Raw genomic sequence first — 24325 nt, 5'->3', positions numbered from 1 at the left:
CTTTCTTATCTCTCCTTGCTATTCTTTGGAACTCTGCATTCAAATGTGTATATCTTTCCTGTTCTTTGCTTTTTGCTTCTCTTCTTTTCACAGCTATTTGTAAGGCCTCCTCACACAGCCATTTTGCTTTTTTGCATTTCTTTTTCTTGAGGATGGTGTTGATCCCTGTCTCCTGTACAATGTCATGAACCTCCATCCATAGTTCATCAGGCACTCTGTTTATCAGATACAATCCCTTAAATCTATTTCTCACTTCCACTGTATAATTGTAAGGGCCTTGATTTAGGTCCTACCTGAATGGTCTAGTGGTTTTCCCTACTCTCTTCAATTTAAGTCTGAATTTTGTAATAAGGAGTTCATGATCTGAGTCACAGTCAGTTTCTGGTCTTGTTTTTGCTGACTTTATAGAGCTTCTCCATCGTTGGCTGCAAAGAATATAATCAATCCGATTTCAGTATTGACCATCTGGTGATGTCCATGTGTAGAGTCTTCTCTTGTGTTGTTGGAAGAGGGTGTTTGCTATGACTAGTGCATGCTCTTGGCAAAAATCTATTAGCCTTTGCCCTGCTTCATTCTTTACTCCAAGGCCAAATTTACCTTTTACTCCAGGTGTTTCTTGACTTCCTACTTTTGCATTCCAGTCCTCTAAAATGAAAAGGATGTCTTTTTGGAGTGTTAGTTCTAGAAGGTCTTGTAGGTCTTCACAGAACCATTCAACTCCAGCTTCTTCAGCATTACTGGTTGGGGCATAGACTTGGATTATTGTTATACTGAATGGAAACGAACAGAGATCATTCTATCATTTTTGAGATTGCATCCAAATACTGCATTTCAGACTCTTTTGTTGACTATGAGGGCTACTCCATTTCTTCTAAGGGATTCTTGCCCACAGTAATAGATATAAGGGTCATCTGAGTTAAATTCACCCATTCCAGTGCATTTTAGTTCACTGATTCCTAAAACACCAACGTTCACTCTTGCCATCTCCTTTTTGCCTTGATTCATGGACCTACCTAACATTCCAGGTTCCTATGCAATATTATTCATTACAGCATCAGACTTTGCTTCTATCACTGGTCACATCCATAACTGGGTGTTGTTTTTGCTTTGGCTCCATCTCTTCATTCTTTCTGGAGTTATTTCTCCATTGATCTCCAGTAGCATATGGGGCATCTACTGACCTGGGGAGTTCATCTTTCAGTGTGCTATCTTTTTGCCTATTCATACTGCTCATGGGGTTCTCAAGGCAGTAATACTGAAGTGGTTTGCCATTCCCTTCTCTAGTGGACCGCATTCTGTCAGACTTATCCACCATGACCCATCCATCTTGGGTGGCACCACATGGCATGGCTCATAGTTCCATTGAGTTAGACAAGGCTGTGGTCCATGTGATCTGATTGGTTAGTTTTCTGTGATTGTGGTTTTCAGTCTGTCTGCCCTCTGATGGAGAAGGATAAGAGGCTTCTGGCAGTTTCCTGAAGGGCGAGACTGACTGAGGGGGAAACTGGGTCTTGTTCTGATGGGCGGGGGCATGCTCAGTAAATCTTTAATCCAATTTTCTGTTGATAGGTGGAGCTGTGTTCCCTCCCTGCTATTTACCTGTGGCCAAACTAAAGCGGGAGACCCAGCTTCAATTACTGGGTGGGGAAGATCTCCTGGAGAAGGGAATGGCAACCCACTCCAGTACTCTTGCCTGGAGAATTCTATGGACAGAGAAGCCTGGTGGGCTACAGTCTATGGGGTAGCAAAGAGTCAGACACGACTGAACGACTTCACTTCAAACTATGGTAGAGTTAATGAAGATAATGGGGACCTCCTTCAAAGGGTCCCATGCATGCACTGCTACGAATGCCCCCAGCCCTGCAGCAGGCTGCCATGGACCTACGCCTCCACTGGAGACTCCTGGACACTCCCGGGCAAGTCTGGGTCAGTCTCTTGTGGGGTCACTGCTTCTTTCTCCTGGGTCTTGGTGCACACAAGGTTCTGTTTGTGCCCTCCAAGAGTCTCTTTCCCAGTCCTGTGTAAGTTCTGGCAGCTCTATGGTGGGGTTAATGGCACCTCCTCCAAGAGGGTATATGCCATACCCAAGTCTGCTGCACCCAGAGCCCCTGTTCCTGTGGCAGTCCACTGCTGACATATATCTCCACAGGAGGTGCTCAAACACAGTCTGTCTCAGTCTCTGTGGGGTCCCTAGGTCCTGGTGTGCACAAGGTTTGTTTGAGTCCTCTGAACATCTCTGGTGGAAATGGGGTTTGATTCCAAATGTGAATTCGCCCCTCCTACCATCTTGCTGGGGCTTCTCCTTTGCCCTTGGGTGTGGACTATCTCCTCACAGCTGCTTCAGGGCCACACAGCAATGGCTCCAGCGCCTACGGTCTTGCTGTAGGCCTTTTGGTTTGATATAGTCCAATTTGTTTATTTTTGCCTTGTTGCCTTTGCCTGAGGAGAAAGATCCAAAAAGATACAGCTAAGACCAATGTCAAAAGGTTTACCTACTCCTTATGTTGTCTTCTAAAGGTATTATGTTTCAGGTCTTGTATTTAAGTCTTTAGTCCATTTGAATTTGGTTTTGTGTATGGTGTAAGAAGGTGGTCTAATTTCATTCTTTGTGTGTGGCTGTCTAGTTTTCCCGGCATCATTTATTAAAGAAACTTTTTCCTCATTGTATATTCTTGTCTCCTTTGTCATAGATTGACCACGGGTGAAAGAGTCAGTTGCTAAGTCTGACTCTTTGTGACCCCCACGGACTGTAGCCCAGCAGTCTCCTTTGTCCATGGAATTCTCCAGGCAAGAATACTGGAGTGGTTTCCATTCCCTTCTCCAGGGGACCTTCCTAATCCAGGGAACAAAGCTGGGTCTCCTGCACTGCAGGCAGGTTCTGCACAAAAATAAACTCTTAGATGAATGGAACAGAATAGAGAGTCCATATAGATTGACTGTATAAGTGTAGGTTTATTTCTAAGCTCTCTGTTCTGCTCCATTCATCTATGTGTCTATTTTGTGCCAGTACTATACTATCTTGATTACTACAACTCTGTAGTATAATTTGGAATCAGGAAATGTAATGGTTTCAGCTTTGTTATTCCTTTTCAAGATTGCTTTGACTATTTTGGGTCTTTTGCAGTTCTATTTTAGAATTATTTGATCTAGTTTTCTAGAAAATTTCATGGCTATTTTTTATAGGGATTGTGTTGAGTCTGTAGATAGTTTGAGGGGAATATAAGCATTTTAACATGAGTATGGAATATCTTTCCATTTACTTTTGTTGTCTTCAATTTCTTTTATTATTGTTTTATAGTTTTCAGAGTACAGATCTTTTATGTCCTTCATTAAATTTATTCCTAGGTATTTTATTCTTTTTTTTTTTGATGTAATTATAAATGATGTTGTTTCATTTCTCTTTCTGATAGTTTATTATCTGTGTATAGAAATGTAACATATTTCTGTACATTAATTTTTATTTTATTTTTATTCTATATTGGTATATAATTGATGAACAATATTGTGTTAGTTTCAGGTGTACAGCAAGCTGTATATATTAATTTTGTATCCTGCAATTTTACTGAGTTTTTTGGTAGAGTCTTTAGAGTTTTCTATATATAGTATCATCTACCAGTAGTGATAGGTTTACTTCTTCCCTTCCAATCTGAATGGCTTTTGCTTATTTTTCTTCTTTGATTGCTGTAGCTGGGACTTACAATGCTATGCTGCATGAAAGTGGTGAGATGGGCATCTTTGTCTTATTCCTGTTCTTGGAGGAAAAGCTCCCAACTTTTTACCATTGAGTGTGATGTTAGCTGTGGGTTTGTCATAAATGGCCTTTAGTATGCTGAGGTGTGTTTCTTCTGCACTCACTTTGTTGTGAGTTTTTATTGTAAGTGGATGTTGAACTTTGTCAAATGTTTTTTCTGCATATATTGAGATGGTTATATGATTTTTATCTTTCATTTTGTTAATGTGATGACTCATGTTGACTTATGAATATTCAATCATCTTACACTCTTGGCATAAAGTCCATGTGATCATGGTGTATACTCCTTTTAAAGTATTATTGAATTCAGTTTGGTAATATTTTATTGAGGATTTGTTTTTCCAACTATTTTTTTTATCCAGGATATTGGCATTCAATTTTATTTATTTATTTTTTTTGGTGGTGTCTTTGTCTGATTTTGCCATCAGGGTAATGCTGGCCTCATAGAATGAGTTTGTAAGCTTTCCTTCCTCTTCAATTTAAAAAAAATAATTTGGTAAGGATAGGTATTGTGTCTTTCTAATGTTATGCTCTAAAGTTTTTAATGTGAACAACTGAGTAACTCATTACTAAGATCAGGAAGGCTGGGGGAGTCAGGAGTGGAATTTAGGTCATGTCAAGTTTGAAAGGCTGGTGGGATATACCTATGACAGAAACTGTTGAGAAGCAGTTGGAAATTCATGTCTGAAACTCAGATAGTTCCAGACTGGAAATAAATATTTGGGAGTTGTCAGCAGAGTGAGGGCATTTAAAGGCATTTAATGACCTATGCCCCAGTGGTAATCCTGACCAGCATTAAAAAAAAGTGAGTAAAATAGAAATTTCACAGTGTGTTATACATAGTATGTGGTCATTGTTTTGTGAAATATTTGATTTCAGTTGTGTTTATGTACACGCACAAACTGGGTCTGGATGTAAAATGTATTTCTTACTGTGAAAGTGAAAGTGTGTTAGTCGCTCAGTCATGTCTGACTCTTTGCAACCTCACGGACTGTGTCCCACCAGGCTCCTCTGTCCATGGGATTCTCCAAGCAAGAATATTGGAGTGGGTAGCCATTCGCTTCTCCGGGGGATCTTCCCAACACATGGATTGAACCTGGGTCTCCCACATTGCAGTTAGATTCTTTACTGTCTGAGAGTCATGGTCAAAAGTTTGAAGGTCATTTAGCTAAGGGCTGAGTGAAAGAGAACTGAAGACTGATCCCTGGGGCACTTTGAGGTATAAAGTTTAGGAAAGAATTCCAACAAGCAACTCATGAGAAGGAGTGATGTAAGAGGAACATTAAGAAGCTGAGCAGTGAAAAGTATTTGAATCAGAGAGAGAGATCGTGTGCCTCAAAAATGCTATCACAAGATTGAGTGAGGTAACCAAGCACTGAAAATGAGATTAGCAACATGGAAAGCAATGGGGACCTTGATAAAGTACTTTTGGTGACATATAGGGGGCCAAAACCTGGTTAGAATGGGTTCCAGAGAGACTGGGATGGAGGAGAGAAGTAAAGACAGGGTCTGGATGACTGAAGGAATTTACTAAAAGGTGAGAAAGAGAAATGGGACAGTAGAGGGAGATGAGAGGTCAATGAGGAGGATGACTGGGAGAGCTGTCCTGGAGCAGGGCAGAAGAGGGAGGGGAGAGGATCTAATAAAGATTAGACCCTCTAATAAAGATTAGATGGTATTGTTAGCTGAGGAGAAGGCAGGGGGAGTTAGAGATCTTTGCTCACTTACTCAAACAAAAAATGCTAAAGCCCTCCAGTGGTCTGCAGTCTGCCACTGGAGTGTGCCTGCCTGCTCTCCCTTGACTTGTGGCTGAACGCTTGGACATCCATGTGGTGGCTTTAGCTCTGGGCTTACTTGGGGCTAAGTGTAGTACCTGCTTTCCCATCAAAATCTCTCCCAAAGGCCCTGAGTCTGCAGCTTATGCTCATCCATGGTAAACAGTGAGGTCACCAAAAAGGATGATTGTGATTCCAAACGGAATGGAGCCAGGTCTGTGGAATCAGCGCAGCATGGATGGAAGTCTGTGCAGCTCTAACACAGGCTGCGTCTGCCTGCAATGCGGGAGACCCGGGTGCGATTCCTGGGTCGGGAAGATCCCCTGGAGAAGGAAATGGCAATCCACTCCAGCACTCTTCCCTGGAAAATCCCATGGACGGAGGAGCCTCCATGGGGTGGCAAAAAGTCAGACACGACTGAGCGACTTCACTGTACTATATAACGCAGGCCCAGTCCGGCCGCCCCCTTCCATATGCATGGGGAAGGTGTGCACAGACCCAGGCAAAAATTAAAAACCAACAAAAAATCTCTGGGTGTGAGAAAAACAACTAGAGTGAAAAGCACCCAAACTCGTCATAGTGACTATTCACTGACAGTAACTTCCCTCCTTTTTTGGAAATGTCACAATTTCCACAACAGCCATAGATTCCTTTTATAATAGAAATCTTCAATAAATGTATTTTTCTTCTTTTTTTCTGAATATGAGGACTGATTCAGTTTTGCAGGCCACAACTCAGAAATCCCAGGGGTTTTACAGAGCTCCTTTCCAATCTGCACCCCTATCCCCACCCCCAGAGCCTCCACCCAGGTTGTAAAGGCTGGAAGGGAGATTGGGAGGTAGAAAGAGCATGGGAGGCTGGGGAATCAGATCATTCAATTCTGCTTTTATCTGATTCCACAGGAAAAAAAATCACTGGAACAGATGATTTCTAAGGTTTGTTCCAACTTAAACATTCTGTGTCCTGTGTTACCTGTAAATTGTTGAGATGATTGCAGTACTGCAATTTTATCTGAGCAAAGGTTTCCACAGAGTTATACACAGGATGACGCCTTAGATTCCTGGCAGAGTGGAAAGTGCTTTGACAGGTTCCCTGTGTGAGAGCTCAGCGGATACCACAGTGCCTAGATCAGAAGGGTTACTTTGGAGGTTTCTGGAAAGAATTGAAATTTGGTCAAACTTACCATTCAGGGCAAAGACTGTGTAACTTGTGCAGTGACCCCAAATCAGAAGAGGTTCATTTCCTGAAACAAGATGAGACTAGGTTGTGTTTGCTCCACTGTGTCTACCCATTGCTTTTTTCTGAGTCACATTCAAGGGTCCCCCCCTCCTATCCGCCACAGATCAGAAAGAAAGAAATAACAACTAACAGTAGCAGTTAAAAATGGCAAACCTCTTGCCCTTTCTCAGGAGTTACAAAGCTTCTAGCAAGGGAGGGAAAGGATTTTCATTTTGTTGAGTTTCTATAAGGACAAAGAGGCTTCATTGTTCCTGGTACCTAGCAGCTGCTCCCAGGATGAAATCCTCTGGACAGTCGCCCAGTGCAAACATGGACACCTCACAGGGACAAGGAGGCCCTCTTCACCTTCTTCATTCTGTGATGGGAGAGAGCCAAAGAGGCAACCACGTCAACGTCAATTAGTGATGGCAAGGCACTGGTGTTTTAAAGAGTTGGGACAGGAATGCGATGCCTGCAATCAGGTGGTTTCTTAGGAGCCTTCTTTCCTGAGATGAGGCTGATTCTGATAAAGGGAGAACTGGCACAGAGGCAGGCCACAATGCTGATGACATAGGCCTGTTCTCTGTGACATTCATTCACTCCACAAATATCGGTTGAGTTCTACTCTGAGCGAGGTGCCCCTCCAGGTTTGGGGGTCACCACAATGAGTAAGAGAAAAATCCCTGCCTCCATGCAGTGTATATTCTATTGTCATCTAGAACTTAGTTCTAGAAAGAACTAAACAGTGATGCCGTTCAGAGGTAGTAAGCTAGCCAGCAGCTAGTATGCTGCATTTGGCCTGAGATATGCTTTTGAACTGTGGTGTTGGAGAAGACTCTTGAGAGTCCCCTGGACTGCAAGGAGATCCAACCAATCCATTCTAAAGGAGAACACCCTGGGTGTTCTTTGGAAGGACTGATGCTAAAGCTGAAACTCCAATACTTTGGCCACCTCATGGGAAGAGTTGACTCATTGGAAAAGACTCTGATGCTGGGAAGGATTAGGGGCAGGAGGAGAAGGGGACGACAGAGGATGAGATGTCTGGATGGCATCACCAATTCGATGGATGTGGGTTTGGGTGAACTCTGGGAGTTGGTGATGGACAGGGAGGCCTGGCATGCTGCAATTCATGGGGTCGCAGAGTCAGACACGACTGAGCGACTGAACTGAACTGAACTGATATTTTGTTCAGCTCCCCAAGATGGGTTTTTGGAGGTTTTTATGATTCAAAAATTTTGAGCCAACCTCAAAAATTCTGAAATTTTATTCTTTTAACTTAGTATTATTTTTTTTTCTTTGAAATCTTATTTATTTATTTGGCTGTGCTGGGTCTTAGTTGTGGCATGTGGGATCTAGTTCCCTGACCAGGGATGGAACCTAGGCCCCCTGCATTGGGTGCATGGAGTCTTAGCCACTGGACCCTCAGAGAAGTCCCCAAATTCTGAAATTTTCACTAAAGGCCTTAATTTTTTGAGCTGTGAGAGACGTAGCAACACAGGTCCTTGTGCTAAATAGCAACAATCAACTGAAGGTGAGTATTGGCCGCTGCTGCTTTTTCTTTTTTGGTTACTCAGCTGGCGGGATCTTAGCTTCCTCACCAGGAGTGGAACCTGTGCCCCCTGCAGTAGAAGCACAGAGTCCTAACCACTGGACAGTCAAGGAGTTCTGGGACCTTCTATTACACGGGCCTTTTTCACTGAAGACTTGCCTGACTGTGGCACTGGCCATTGGCCAGAGTTCCAGCTCAGGAAGGTGTTCCACTTCTGTGGGAACTACCCTGAGCCCCACTTTCTCATGTCTGCTTTGATTTTATTACTATTCAACAAATATTCACTGAGAACCAGATTCTGTGCTGGGCTCCAAGGACACAAAGATTAAGAAGGTACAGTGTTGGCTTTTCCTTGGGAGAGCTTCCTGGGGGAGGTGACACAGGGGAAGAAAAGAGAAGAGGTTGGATATATAGGCAGAGCCATGGATAGACTGCCAGAGCAGACTTTGGATTCTGTCTTAGCAGCTAGTAGTTCTTAAAATTTGGTGCACACCAGAATCACCTATGTGACTGCTGGGCCACATCTCCAGGCTTCCCCATCAGAAAATCTGGGGTGGAGACAAGAAACTGCATTGCCGAAAAGGTCCCAGTACTGCTGGTCTGGGAACCACACTTGAAGAACTAGTGTTTAGAGGATGAGGAGCTGTTGTGAGTTCTCTGGCCTCTCCTGCCAGTTGGCTGACTCTTGCTTTAATGCCTTGAAGACTATAAAACATCCTTGGCCTTTGGAGTTGCGTCTGTTCCTGCTGTTAGGCCGCCACCCTGTAATTCAGATTTAAGTGAGCCCAGTGCATGGAGCAGCCTTTCTCCTTAGAAACCACTGGTCCTGAGATTTGTGCTTCTGGCAAACCAAGGATGGAGAGGCCTGCTTGTTTTGGTTTTAGAGCAGAACACAGGCCAACTCTGAGTTGGGTCAGACAAAAGAAAAGGGTGGAGGGATGGAGGGAATAAAGAAGGAGGAAAGGAAGAAAGGAAAGAATGAAGGAAAGAGAAGGGAAAAGGAGGGGAGGAAGAGAAAGGGAGGGAAGAAGTCTATATGCAGAGAAAGAACATGTTAATTTCACTGTGATTCAAATCACAGAGATTTGAATCTCACCAAGTGTGAGGTGACGCAAACATTAGTAAACTTTTGGGGTCTTGGAGGGAATGGAAATGTCTGCAATTGAACCTGAGCGTGAGTCCGTCCTTGAGTTCTGTGCTTTAAGTGCCTCTTGCCTCTCGTGTGCCAGGCCCTGGACGGACGTATAAACTTTGGAGTTAGGCAGACGTGAGTGAATCTCAACAGGTGGGAAAGTAATGAACGTCTTGGTCTGGATTTCTCATCTCTAGCATGTAAATAATTAAAAATTCAGTCACTCAATGGGCTTCCCTGGTGGCTCAGTGACAAAGAATCTGCCTCCAGTGTGAGAGACCTGGGTTTGATCCCTAGGTCAGGAAGATCTCCTGGAGAAGGGCATGGCAACCCACTCCAGTATTCTTGCCTGGAGAATCCCGTGGACAGAGGAGCCTGGTGGGCTATAGTCCATGGGGTCGAAAAGAGTTGGACACGACTGAGCGACTAACACACAACAACTGAGGATGAAATGAGATAATGCATGAGGAGCTAGATTTGGGGTTTGGAACATAGAGGCTCCCCACACAGAATTAAGACAAAAACAACAGTGGAGTCCTACTGTGTGCCAAGCTGTAGATTTGGTATTGTACATGCCTCTGTTAAACTAGTCTGGATGACAACCTGCTGCTGTAGGCACTATAAGCGCAGGGACCAGGCCTCCACATAGAGCCTGACACATAGTAGGTGTCCATAAAGGCTTCCTGACCAACTGCTGTGGAAGGGTCCCAGTCTCTCAGCTGGCCAGAGGGAAGGGACGGGGGAGACCTCAGATTCCAGAGGAAAATAAATGTAAGAATGATTTATCCCCATAGGAGAGATGGGAGAAGAAACTGGTTATGATAAATTAAGTAGCAGTGAAACAAAAGAGGGTATCAGGGGACTTTAAGGAACTATTTATAAATAATAATAATAAGATTCAAGGTAAAAAAAGCTCAAGGTACTAAAGCCTTCTCATTAAATTGATAATTATACATCATACCTTCTACATGTTCAAAATGTGTGATAAGAAGGATTTGAGAACCAGAGAGGCCAAGGTTTGAGAGCCTAACTTTGCTTCTAGTTGTTACAGACCTTTAGCAAGAAATAAATGGAATAATAGCTTTTTTCCTGAGTCCCTGTTGTGTACTAGGCATTATAATAATACTTGATATTCGTTAATTTACTAAACAACTTATGAAATATGCAAAGTTCTATAAACTTTTAGGACCTATTAGTTATGACTCAAACAGAACATTCATATCTCTTAGAAGTACCAACAGTCATTACTGTGGTTGGATCTCCTGTGTGTCAGACATCATGCAAGGCACTTTACTGATAAACATTTACATTCATCAGTTCCATAGGTGTGAGTCTCTTACATCTGTGACTATAACTCTGTAGGACTTATTTGTTACTAGATACCAGCACAGTACCTGACTATAGCAAGCACTTAATAAATGGTGCCATTACTATTCTCTGCAAGGCTTCTAGATGAATTTTACACCTTATTGAACATCATCTTATTTGAATACTCAAAACCACCTTTGGAGTGAGTTGAGTAGATACTATCTTATTGAGAAATGGAGTGACACTGCTTCAAATCTGAAAACTCAGGGATGGAGGGCTCAGGTTCAGCACCAATTTCTTTAAAAAGCATTTACCTTAAGAATTTCTGGTTAAGAAAGGGAAATACAGTCTTGAAAAATATTTTAGTAGAAGGAAAGTCTCAAGCATCTAGTTTTTTTTTTTTTAATCTAATGGACACCATAGGTTTTTAGCTAGCGTTATTTCCTCCTTCCAGTTGGTGACTAGAAAACTGAGAGCCAAAGTTGCCTGAGCTCCAGTGAGTCTAGATCTGCATTTTATATTAAGTTGGGCCACATGAGATTGGGGAAAATTTTTGATCTACAAAAAATGGCAATTTCATTTGGTTCCACTTAATATATAGCACCTGCCTCTTTCCTACCTCAATCTTACTTCCCCATCTTTCTCTTTGCCTCTTGTTTCTCACTTATTTTTGAATCAATTTCTTTTGTGTCTTTGAAGATTTCCTAAAATCCTCTTTGGTGGTTTAGTTGCTAAGTCATGTCTGACTCTTGTGACCATGTGGACTGTAGGCTTCCAGGTTCCTCTGTCCATGGGATTCTCTAGGCAAGAATACTGGAGTGGGTTTCCATTTCCTTCTCCAAGGGATCTTCCCGACCCAGGAATCAAACCCAAGTATGCTGCACTGCAGGCAGATTTTTTTACCAACTGAGCTACAAGGGAAGTTCAGCTCAGTTCAGTCACTCAGTCGTGTCCAACTCTTTGGGACCCCATGAATCGCAGCACACCAGGCCTCCCTGTCCATCACCAACTCCTGGAGTTCACTCAGACTCGTCCATCAAATCGGTGATGCCATCCTGCCATCTCATCCTCTGTCGTCCCCTTCTCCTCCTGCCCCCAATCCCTCCCAGCATCAGAGTCTTTTCCAATGAGTCAACTCTTCCCATGAGGTGGCCAAAGTACTGGAGTTTCAGCTTTAGCATCATTCCTTCCAAAGAACACCCAGGGCTGATCTCCTTTAGAATGGACTGGTTGGATCTCCTTGCAGTCCAAGGGACTCTCAAGAGTCTTCTCCAACACCACAGTTCAAAAGCATCAATTCTTCGGCGCTCAGCTTTCTTCACAGTTCATCACTCACATCCATACATTACCACTGGAAAAAACATAGTCTTGACTAGATGGACCTTTGTTGGCAAAGTAATGTCTCTGCTTTTCAATATGCTATCTAGGTTGGTCAAAACTTTCCTTCCAAGGAGTAAGTGTCTTTTAATTTCATGGCTGCAATCACCATCTGCAGTGATTTTGGAGCCCCCAAAAATAAAGTCTGACACTATTTTCACTGTTTCTCCATCTATTTCCCATGAAGTGGTGGGACCGGATGCCATGATCTTAGTTTTCTGAATGTTGAGCTTTAAGCCAACTTTTTCACTCTCCTCTTTCACTTTCATTAAGAGGCTTTTTAGTTCCTCTTCAGAGAAGGCAATGACACCCCACTCCAGTCCTCTTGCCTGGAAAATCCCATGGACGGAGGAGCCTGGTGGGCTGCAGTCCATGGGGTCATGAAGAGTCGGACACGACTGAGCGACTTCCCTTTCCCTTTCCCTTAGTTCCTCTTCACTTTCTGCTATAAGGGTGGTGTCCTCTGCATATCTGAGGTTATTGATATTTCCCCCAGCAATCTTGATTCCAGCTTGTGCTTCTTCCAGCCCAGCATTTCTCATGATGTACTCTGCATATAAGTTAAATTAGCAGGGTGACAATATACAGCCTTGACGTACTCCTTTTCCTATTTGGAACCAGTCTGTTGTGGCAGTATGGAAATAGGAAAAAAAAAAAAAAAAAAACTCACACATTTCCAGATATAGCCACTGTGAACCTTTCTGTGCATTGCTTTCCAGAATTTTTCTCTGCATATTTATACACATATTTAAACAAAGTTGAAAACAGCCTATAGTTATGTCAGTCTGTCTTCCATTTCTTTAACCTTTTCCCATTTAAACCTGATCCTTTGAAGTCTAGTGCTGTCTCACAACTATGCAGCATATTCTTTGACATTTCCTGAATTCTGGCTGCATTGAAGAGTGGGCCTGGCTGAACAGTCTAAAATTATCAACGCTGCCACAGGCCCTGAAGAAGCTCCTAATGGATGCAAAAGGTTCTAAGCGGTTTTGTTCAGGTGATATTTTTGGAGCCACTTTTTCGGGCTTTTATGGTACAATCTACGTTATGCCTTTGTATTGCAGGGGCTGTGGGCAGGACAGCACCAAGCTGCTTGCCCACTGCCCTTCAGACCTGAGTAGACAAGTTCTCTGGGCCCAGTTCTCACAGATGAGACCCAAACAGGAATATGTGCCATTCCCTTCTTCTCTTGTTTCAGTCACTGGCAGTTTCCCACTGCTGAGGAATTGGGGATGAACTGGGCAAGGCCAGGGGTTGGTTCTCCTGTCTGTCTGAGTGCCTTGGTTTTCTCAGGCCTGGTGACTTGGAGGGCAGGGCATTGAGCTGAGGATGAGAAATGAAAGAGTCTGGCTCCCGGGTGCCCATCTCTCAGGACACAGCCATCTCCCAGGCAAGAGAGCCATTGTCTCCTCTTGAGAGCTTCTCTCACCACCTTAAAGAATGCCAGCCCCACCAAGTGGATTAGGAGACCAGCAGGAAGAAGCACTCAGCCCTAATACACAGCTGGTGGAAAGGGTCAGGGTCTGAACATCTGAGGATAGATTCTGGCATCGCATGAACACTGAATTGGCGGTCCACAGACCTGCTTTGGGGCTTTCTCCGTGTTCCAGTGGTAAAGAATCCACCTGCAATGCAGGAGACATACCTGCAATGCAGGGATCAGACACGGGTTTGATCCCTGGATTGGGAAGATCCCCTGGAGGAGGAAATGGCCACCCAATCCAGTATTCTTGCCTGGAGAATCCCATGGACAAGAGGAGCCTGGTGGGCTACGGGGGTCTCAAAGAGTCAGACACCAGTGAGCACGCATACAGACCTGCTTTGTTTGGCCTGCCTTTTTTTTTTTTTTTTTTTTCCTAGTGGTAAATTTCACATGAAAAACTGACTTCTTCAGAAAAGTCCAAATATCTGGCAGCATCCCATCCCTGTCTGTCCTGCAACATCTGGAGCTAAGCCAGGCCTGGGCATTGCCTGTTCAGATTAGCACAGAACACACCTGTCTTCTCTTGCCTGGGGCCTGCCCCTGAGGGAGTAATTCCTGCCTCAATCTGTGCTCAGGCACTTTATCTGTGTCCTTAACGGCTAAGGCTGATGAATTTAAAGATAAGATATCTAACTCCTGCCTTCTCCAAAGGCAGGAACATTGGGGTGGGAGGGGTTTGCTGGAAAGCAGGGGCATTTGGGGAATCAGCCTGCTGGATTTCCCCAGGTGGCACTAGTGATAAAGATCCCACCTGCCAATTCAGGAGACAAACGAGACATGGGTTCAATCCCTGGGTTAGGAAGAGCCTCTGGAGGAGGAAATGGCAGCCCATTCCAGTATTCTTGCCCATGGACAGAGAAGCCTGATGGCCTTTGGACCATAGGGTCGCAAAGAGATGGAAACAACTTAGCAGCAGTAGCAGCAAAGCTTTCAAGAAGGAACAGTGGGAGAGGACACTATGTATGGACAGAAAGTCTGAAAGCCTTCCTCTGTTGACTGGTAAAGTGTAAAACAGATAACAGGGTGGGTGAAAGCAGGATGCGTTTCAGGAGGAAGAGATAGGACAGGAGTGTCCTGACACAGGCCAGGCCTCCCCTTCACCTAATCCTGGGCTGGGTTGTTACATGCATGAGAGTAGGTGTCCCCAAAGAGCTAGAGTTTGTGTTATAATTTATTATGCATTTCAGCAGCTTTTCAGGTAAAACCAAGGACAAATAAGTGATATAAATATTCTAAATGGAATTCCCATCCTTGTCAATGCACAAGTACACATTTGGTAGAGGTTACTGGGGATGCGGAAGGACTACCCTGTTTCTCCCTACTGAACACAACAATACTTGTGTATGTGTATATACATTGTTGAAACAATCCAACTATCAGACATTTGTGTAAGTCTTTAGAGTTACAAAGCTCTTTTCTTGTGCTGTCTTACTAAATTTTCATCGTCTGTGAGATTGTTGTTTTTTAGTCACTAAGTCATTTCTGAGCGTTTGTGATCCCAGGGACTGCAGTGCATCAGGCTTCCCTGTCCTTTACCATCTCCCAGAGTTTCCTCAAACTCATGTCCATGGAGTTAGTCGGTGATGCCATCCAACCATTTCATCCTCCCAGTTGCCCTCTTCTTCTCCTGCTCTCAATCTTTCCCAGCATCAAGGTCTTTTATAATGAATTGGCTCTTCCTGCTTGACCACCTCCAATTTGCCTTGATTCATGGACCTAATATTCCAGGTTCCTATGCAATATTGTTCTTTACAGGACTTTACTTTCTCCACCAGATACATCCACAACTGAGTGTCATTTCTGCTCTGGCCCAGACTCTTCATTCTCTTTGGAGCTATTTCTCTACACTTCTCCAATAGCATATTGGACACCTTCTGACCTGGGGGATTCATCTTCCATATATTTTTGCATTTTCATACTGTTTATGGGGTTCTCAAGGAAAGAATACTGGAGTCGTTTGCCATTCCTTGCTCCAGGGAACCATGTTTTGCCAGAACTCTTCACTATGACCTGTCCATCTTGGGTGGTCTTGCACAGCATGGCTCATAGCTTCATTGAGTTATGCAAACCCCTTCCTCACACCAAGGCTGTGATCCACGAAGGGGATGAGTTAGGTAAAGCAGATCAAAACATTGCCCCCATATAACAAGTAAGAAAACCATGTCAGTCAGTGACAGAATAAATCATTATTCTTTTCAGATCCACTGTCCACCCTTCTTTCCAAGCTCTCTGCTCCATGAGACCTGTATGAACTCTATCAAAGGGCTCGCATTTTGCTGGCCTCTAGGTTGGGAATTCAGAAATGCTTGGTCAGTCGTGTCTGACTCTTAGTGACCCCATGGACCATAACCAACATGGACTGTAGCCCAACAGGTTCCTCTGTCCGTGAAATTGTCCAGGCAAGAATACCGGAATGGGTTGCCATTGCCTCCTCCAGAGGACTCTCCCAACCCAGGGATGGGAACCGTGCCTCTTGCATCCCCTGCATTGGCAGGCAGAGTCTTTACCTCTATGCCACCTGGGCTTTTAGCAATAAATGGATGGATAATGGATAAAATTTAAATTTTTACTTCTTGGGAATTTCCTGGCAGTCCAGTAGTTAGGACAGGGTGCTTTCGCTGCCGAGGATCTGGGTTTGATCTCTGGTCAGGGAACTAAGATCCCACAGCTGTGTGACATGACCAATAAATAAATAAATAAATTTCTCTTTCTAATTTCAAAATAAGTATGTATAGATACACACACATATATATAAGAATAAATTGTTAAATCCTTAGATTATCCCTGTTAAGACTAGTATATACCTTCTAATCTTTTTCTCTCTGTATCTATTTTTCAGTGGTACCCCATTGGCTCAATGGTTGTCTGGATATAAGGATTTTGTTATGTATATATGAAACAGTAAACATTGTGTCTAGCCTATACTATAGCATTACGTATAATAGATGTCAATGTGGGAAAGATTGTGAGGTTTGAAGTTGTTATACACTCGTTTAAGTGATTTCCAATTGTTTGGCACCATAAGTATTACCTTTAGGAACATCTAAATACATAATGCTTTGGAGGGGAGAGTAGAAGCTGAAGCTGAAGCAGAGTAGGTGCTAAAGCAAAGTAGAAGACTTTTTATTTGGGGATGGGGGGTGGCGGGTTGTGGGATTTTAGTTTCCTTACCAGGGATTGAACCTAGACCCTTGGCAGTGAGAGCCCTGAGTCCTAACCACTAGACTGCCAGGGAGGTCCCAAGAAGATCATGGTTAAGCACTGCTCTCACACTGTCAGCAATGCCTCCTGAGAGAATACACACACCCTCTTCCCCCCCCCGCCCCGCCCCCCTCCCCCCCCGCCCCCCCTCCCCCCCCGCCCCCCCCCCGCCCCCCCCTCCCCCCCTCCCCCCCCCCCCGCCGTAACTCCACCCACATTGGGTTCTAAACCTTCCATTTGGGGGGGAGGTGTGATTGCACATGATGAGATGCCTAAAGGGCTGTTAGGAGATCTTTCTGTGTGGGTGTGGTGCTCGGGAATCACTCATATCTCTTTCTCTGATGTCCTCAACCAGGCCTGTTGGACCCAGAGGCACCAGAGAGTAGAAGGGCGATGCAGCCCTCCCGGATGGCCTTCACACTGAAGTTCAGAGCTGTGAGTGCCTCTTGAACTTCCAATTATTATTAAAATCTTTTGATTTTAATTAATTAAGAATTAATTTAAAATAATGTGATAAAAAATTGTATGTTCTAAACTCTAAATCCCCTTGGTTAAGAAATGCTAAAGTCAATTAGAAAACAAACTTCTGGGTGCCAGGGGTAAGTTTGGGATGGTCATGTACACACTGCTATATTTTAAATGGATAATCAACAAGGACCCACTGTATAGCACAGGAAACTATGCTCCACGTTATATGGCAACCTGGATGAGGTGGGTGTTGTAGGGGAGAATGGATACATGTATATATGGCTCAGTCCCTTCACTGTTCACCTGAAACTGTCATAACATTGTTAATTAGCTAGAGTAGTAGTAGTAGAAGTAAAGTCACTGAGTTGTGTCTGACTCTTTGCAAGCCCATGAATTGTAGCCTACCAGGCTCCTCCTCTGTCCATGGGATTTTCCAGGCAAGAGCACTGGAGCGGGTTGCCATTTCCTTATCCAAGGGATCTTCCTGACCCAGGGATTGAACCTGGGTCTCCAGCACTGCAGACAGACACTTTACCGTTGGAGCCAGCAGGGAAGCCCCCATGGGGGCTATACCCTAATACAAAAAATTAGCTATACCCTAATACAAAATTAAAAGTTCAAAAAAAAGTCTTGAGTTGAAAGTGAAATATTTATGGTGCAATCGGGGCCTCAAACCCCAATCCCTCAGCCCAGGAAGAAGTCATCTCTTTGGAGGTCTATTATTGAAAAATACAAAACAAAAAAAGCCATACAACAATCTGTGAAGGAGATAAAAATAGGGTGACAATGGTGGGCCAGGAAAATGCACAGCGAAGGTCTCTGAGACCTGAATGATAAGGAGGCGTATCCTTGTGAACGCCCAAGCAAATGTTTCCCTCAGAGAACGGCAAGAGCAAAGGCCCTGGCGTGGGAATGAGTGACAGAAGGAGAAAGCAGACCAGATGGCAGGGAAGCCATCTTTTCTCCATGCTGGACCCCTGGCTACCACCCAGACTGTGTATCTGAGGCTCAGATACACACATATACACATATATACATATACACACATACATACTGGTCCACATTGAAGCCAGCTTGTTAGGCTTATTCCTATTATGGTATGTCCTTTTAAAATAGGAGTTTAGTGGCAATGGCCTCAAATATTTAGAATCTAGCCCAGTAAGTAAGGAAACATTTTCTGGTTATCCTGAGTAAATGTTTTTAAGTCTAGGTAGCACAAGATGCATATAAACAGATTCAGGCTTACTTACTCTTGCTTGACGCACAGTTTCAATGACTGTTAATTGAACAGATAAATGAATGAGATGGGCAATTTTCTTAATCCACAACTGGTTAGAAATAACAATATAATAATAATAATGAATGATGATGATAAAGCATATACAAATAGGGAAAATTTAAAGGTATGTTAGTAATCTGGACCTATTTAGGTTATTAAAAACAGCTCTGAAGTGCTTAAGGAACTTTGGGATTGTCTTTGGATTTTGTAAAATGATCATAAGTAATAAGCCATCAGGAGGTGGTTATATTCAGTTTACTCCCACTAAGAAAGTCTGTGTGTTCTATTTTTAAAATTTATCACATAATTGGTGTTGGAGGGGGTAATAGAGAGGATGTGACCGCTGGCTGACCCTGGAGCTAGACCCAGGCAACTGTAGGCTCCTCACTCCCTCCCCTGTTCTTGGAATGCACATTCTCCCAGCTGTTTCAAGGACACAGCCTTGGGAGAGTACGGTGTTGTTAAGACCATCTGGGTGATATGTGTGACTGAGCCCAGTTAAGCCTTCCATAGAAACTTTTAAAATTCTGGCAGGCAGGTGCACAAATCTACTTGTTTTGCAGCTGCCCAAGACAAGCCGTATATGTGAGTTTCCCGGCTTACTAACCCTGCCACCTTCCAATCTAAAGTGGTTGCCTCTTTCTAGGGTCTCTGCCTGCCTTCTATGTGTGGGGCCAATTAATGAACCAACAATTGATTAAGCATCCTAGACAGAGCAAGACATATAGAAGGACTAGCTCTGCTACTGATGGAACATTCATGTGACAAGGCTAGTAAGTGGCTCAAACTTACTGGCTTTAAAAGAATTCCAACTCAGTGAAATAAACCCAGAACCTATTTTCTTCCTTGAATTCCTACCTAATACTAATGAAGTTTAAAAAAATTTTTTTAATTGTGAGACATTCATAGGAAAAAAAATACATAGGATTAGTGTAACTCAAAGATTCATCACAAATCAATCACAACCAAGAAGGAGACTGCCACCACCTCAGAAATCTCCTCGTGTTTCCTCAGTCTTACTCCCTCCTTCCCACCAAAGTGACCTGCACAGACTTTTCCTTTTTTTTGGCCACAATGCATGGCTTGTGGGACCAGGAATGGAACCCAGGCCCTCTGAGTGGAAGCACGGAGTCCTAACACCGAACCGCCAGGAAGTCAGACTTCACTTTTCTTCAGTTACCACTTAAGCATACATTCCTGATCACTAAAATTTCATTTTGTCTGGCTTGGGACTTTTCTACAAGTATTAGAATCAAACAGTATGAAAGTTTGGTCTGGCTTCTTTAACTTAAATTATGTTTGTGAGATGAGACTTATCCATTTTGTTCCATGAGATAATAAATAAATTGTTCATTATCATTGATGCATACTATTTGACAAATTTTTACTACAAAAATGGCAATTGTATAGTAGTATTTCATTGTAGGAGTGTTTCACAGTTAACGTTCCATTCTATGAATCCAAATGGACATACAAGCCATCTTGTGGGCATTTTTGTGTATGTTTTTTGGTGAACATATGGGTGCATTTCTCTTGGGCGGTGGCGTGGGAGTGGACATGCATACACTGGGTTTAAATCTCACTGTGGTTTAAACTGCATTCCCCTCAACTGTGATAAATAAACCTTTTACTGTGTTTATTAACTACTTCCATTTGTGAAGCCCCTATTCTAGTCTCAACCATCTTTGTTTTTTTTGACTGTGCCCCATGACAGGTGGGATCCTAGTTCTCCAACCAGGGATTGACCGGGCCACCTGCAGTGGAAGCGTAGAGTCCTAACCATTGGCCTGCAAGGGAATAACCAAACATTTTTCAATTGGATTCTTTTTCCTTTATGTACAGACATTCTTTACAAATTCTGGAATAAGCTCCTAGTCAATTATACGTGCTCCAGATCTTTCCCTTGATTCTGGTTGTCCTTTTCTCCCTGTCAAAAGCATCTTTTTCTTTATGGTTAATGTATCTTGTATCCTATTGAAGAAGTCTTTCCTACCTTGAGTTCATGAATATTTGTCTATTTTGTCTTCTAGAAGTCCTATTGTTTTGCCCTTTGCCTCTAGATAAATTCTCAGGGCGGGGAGGGAATAGGTAGAGAGTAAAGTTTCATTTGTTTCCATCTGGATACCGTTTATTGCAGATTTTCTGTACCTACTGTCTGCAGTGATATTGTTGTAAAGCGAGTATCCATATGTGTTTCTGGGTTGTCCATTTCATTTCATCCTCCTCATCATACAAGTCCTCTGGGCAACAATTATCCCCATAAGGAAAAGAAGGTAAGAAAGTAGCAGAAAACTTTGCTGATTGTGTGGTTGAAATTGGTAACTGGGTTAAGATCTTAATTCTGCCACCTACTAGTCTTGTAACATTGGGGGACATTGTTTGACTTCTCTGGGGCCCCATTTCCCAATCTTTATATTTAGCTCATTTTGTTACAAGGATTAATACATGTTTACAACAGTACTTGTACACAGTAAGCACTCAATAAAGGACCTTAAAAGTCTTCATTACAAGAAAAACATTTTTGTAACTATGTATGGGGACAGGTGTTAACTAGACATACTGTAGTGATCCTTTTAACTGTATATGCAAATAGTGAACAGTTATGTTGTACACCTGAAACATATAGTATTATATGTCAACGATACCTCAATTTAAAAAGTAAAAATGCTACTGATACAAAACAATTGTGTAAAAGTCATGCCTTTGAGGGAAGGTGAGTTTAGAATTATTGGGAAGAGGTATAAAGGAATTTCTTAGGGTGATAGAAATATTCTGTATCATGATAAACAGTTTGAGTTTCACAAGCTTACATATTTGTCAAAATGTGTCAAAAGATACATTTACAATTTGCATTCACTTTTGTAAATATTACTTAGAAAATAAACCAGAAGGAAATATTGAACTCTGGTTACTAATATGCATGCTGAAGAATTTATAGCTGAAGTGAACTGACTTTTAAAAATTAAGCAAAATAGTGGATTAACAAGAAAACTGGTAGGATAGATACATAATAAAAGCAAGTAGTATAGTAAAATGTTTATTACAAAATCTAGGTAGAATGTATACACATATGTAGTGTAAAAATATTTCCACTTTTCTGCATGTTTAAAAATGTTTATAGGGTGCTTGTTTCGGCAGCACACATACTAAAACTGGAACGATACAGAGAAGATTAACATGGTCCCTGTGCAAGGATGACATGCAAATTCATGAAGCATTTAAAAAATGTTTATAGGGAATTCTCTGGTGGTCCAAGGACTCCAAGCTGAAGGGGGCATGGGTTTGACCCCTGGTTTACTGAGTGTGCACACGCGCACACACACGAAGAACTAAGAGCCTGCACAGCCAAAAACAAACAAAAAAATAATAAAAACAAAAATGTTTATAGTAAAAGTATAGACAAATGGAAAACATGTATATATAATGTAAAATACCCTACACACGTAAAATATTATAAATAAATATAAAATACTTGGCCATGGCCAAAAAAAAAAAAGCAGTCATGATCTCTAATCTGCCATTTAAAAACTCATTCCATGCCCTAGCCTGATGTATAAAATAAAATTTATTCCACTTAATACCAATATGTATACATTTTTACAGTAAAAATATCAATGAGTTTGATCACAGGGTACTGCCCAAGTCCCATTGGAGTATCTGCATCTTACTTTCTAAAAATATAAATTTTTATATTCTGAACTACATCTGGCCCCAGGGACTCAATAAGGAATGTGGACATGTATTAGCACAGAGATTGTAACTTTGGACAAGATACTGTGTGGCCTCTAGGTGGGCCCATCTAAATCAGTCAGTTCTACCTTGTAGGACAACAGTATGCCGATCAAGTTTGCTGAAGGAAAGCAGTTTACAAGTTTATGGGTAAGCACAGGCTGTGCTTTATAGTGCTGAGTTATGATAGCCTTCTGTATTAGGATTGGAATGAAGATAGGAAAGTATGTTCCCCTAAAGGGACAAATTATAGACTTTATATGCCCACACCCTATCCACCCTTTTGCTAGTGGTGAAGAACTCACCTGCCAATGCAGGGGACATAAGAGATTCAGGTTCGATCCCTGGATCAGGAAGATACCCTGGAGGAGGGCATGGTGCCTGGAGAATCCCCAAGGACAGAAGAGCCTGGCGGGCTACAGTTCACAGGGTTCCAAAGAGTTGGATATGACTAAAGTGACTTAGCACACACAAAGTAATATAAAACCCTACAATCCAAAACCAGAATCAAACAGATATCATCTCTGACCTGTAAATGGAATCCATTAAAAAAAAAAACCTCCTGACTGAACCGGTATTTTGCCTTTTTCATTGGACCATAAAAGGGAGACCTGAGACCTTCTCCAGGTTTTCTGAAATTTCCATTTGTCAGATCCTTGTTGGGAGTGATAGGAAGGCATTGTGGATAGAGTTAGATCCATATCCCGTACAGAGTCCATACCTACTGGGGGAGACTCAGCAGGACCAATGAGCAACTAAGGCCTGCCCTGGGAGTCCCTGAGATGACTCTGCCTCCTGCCCAGGGCCAGAGATAGAGCTGAGCTCAGTGAACACATGCCAGCAGATCCCTATCACTGGTGGACTCTGCTGTAGAAGTCGCTCCCAGGAGAGGTGCTGCTTGCTCACTGTCTCCAAGGGCTGGATTTTAAGACCAGCACCCACTGGCAAAATCGTTCGCTCTCCAATTATAAGAACAGGCCCACTAGATTTGATTTCTAGTGCCCACTCTCAAGCAACATGTGTCAGCCCTTGGACTAAAATGACCAGCATTTGAGACTGTGGAGTAATGACCTCAGACTTCCAAGGTTCCAGATGAGTCCAATCAAAGCTTCCCACTCATCTCCCAACACCAGAGGCTTCCAGTGAAGCTCTCATGGTTAACATGCACTCCTCATGTGCCAGGTACTGTTCTATGTGTTATATATATTTTAGCTCACTTTAACAGAGACCATTATTCCCATTTTACACACAGCAGACAAAGGCAGGGAAAAAGCAAGGGGCAAAACAAGACACTGGTGTCAGGCAGTTGGACGCAGGAGTTAGTATAAGTGACCAACTAACTTTTCAGCCCCAGAGAGCCTGGCTCTGGTTTCCTGGAAGCAGTACTCCTGAGTTTTTCCCCCTTATGGCCAGAAAAGGAAACCACCCTAGTTTCAGTGGGGCACTTCCACTATTTGCTGGCAGCTGAGCAACAAATTAACTTGTTAAGCCTTTTCCTCGGCTGTAAAACCAGGGCCATTTGACAGAGGGAAAGGGCCTGGGTATTGGAATAAAACCCAAGTTTGATCCCAGCTCAGCAACTCTAAGGAATCCTATGTCCGCTAACCTCTCTAACCTCCACTGGAAAGGGAGCCTGCTCTTTCCCCAAGAAAGTGAAAGTGTTAGTCGCTCAGTTGTGACCAACTTTTTGCAGCCCCAGTGGACTGTAGCCTGCCAGGCTCCTCTGGCCATGGCATTCTCCAGGGAAGAATACTGGAATGGGTTGCCATTTCCTCCTCCAGGGGATCTTCCCCACCAAGATGGAACCCAGGTCCCCTGCATTGCGGTCAGATTCTCTATGGTCTGAGCCACCAGGGATGCCCTTCTGGGGGAAACGTTTGCTCCACACATAATTGGGCTGTTACTTCCATCAGCTTCATGATGGGGTCTCCCTGGGACAGGTCTTCTCAAAGCCAGGATGGAAAAACATGTGGCCACATCTGGAATACAGGGCAGAGCAAAAGAAATAAGGGTCAAGTTTTGCCCAAGCCCGGACAGGCAAGTGGGAGGTTCTGG

At 43.1% G+C, this 24325-nt stretch overlaps 1 long non-coding RNA gene and 1 other non-coding gene across 2 annotated transcripts; both read left to right on the top strand.

The window, feature by feature from the left end:
* The first annotated feature begins 1496 nt into the window (after positions 1-1496).
* LOC147370876 (uncharacterized) lies at positions 1497-20539 on the top strand. The gene is made up of 3 exons (XR_015165524.1): positions 1497-1926; positions 17150-17229; positions 20256-20539. It is a non-coding gene; the product is annotated as an uncharacterized LOC147370876 (long non-coding RNA).
* Positions 20540-21663: 1124 nt separating this feature from the next.
* Positions 21664-21770, top strand: LOC147370875 (U6 spliceosomal RNA). The gene has a single exon (XR_015166318.1). It is a non-coding gene; the product is annotated as a U6 spliceosomal RNA (small nuclear RNA).
* The last annotated feature ends 2555 nt before the right edge of the window (positions 21771-24325 follow it).

Source organism: Bos grunniens, chromosome 6 (assembly GCF_055505025.1).
Source record: "Bos grunniens cultivar Pamir isolate PY7600 chromosome 6, Bosgru_T2T1.0, whole genome shotgun sequence".
Classification (NCBI taxonomy): domain Eukaryota; kingdom Metazoa; phylum Chordata; class Mammalia; order Artiodactyla; family Bovidae; genus Bos; species Bos grunniens.
The sequence above is the reverse complement of the archived record's forward strand: the minus strand, read 5'-3'. Positions and strand labels throughout refer to the sequence as shown.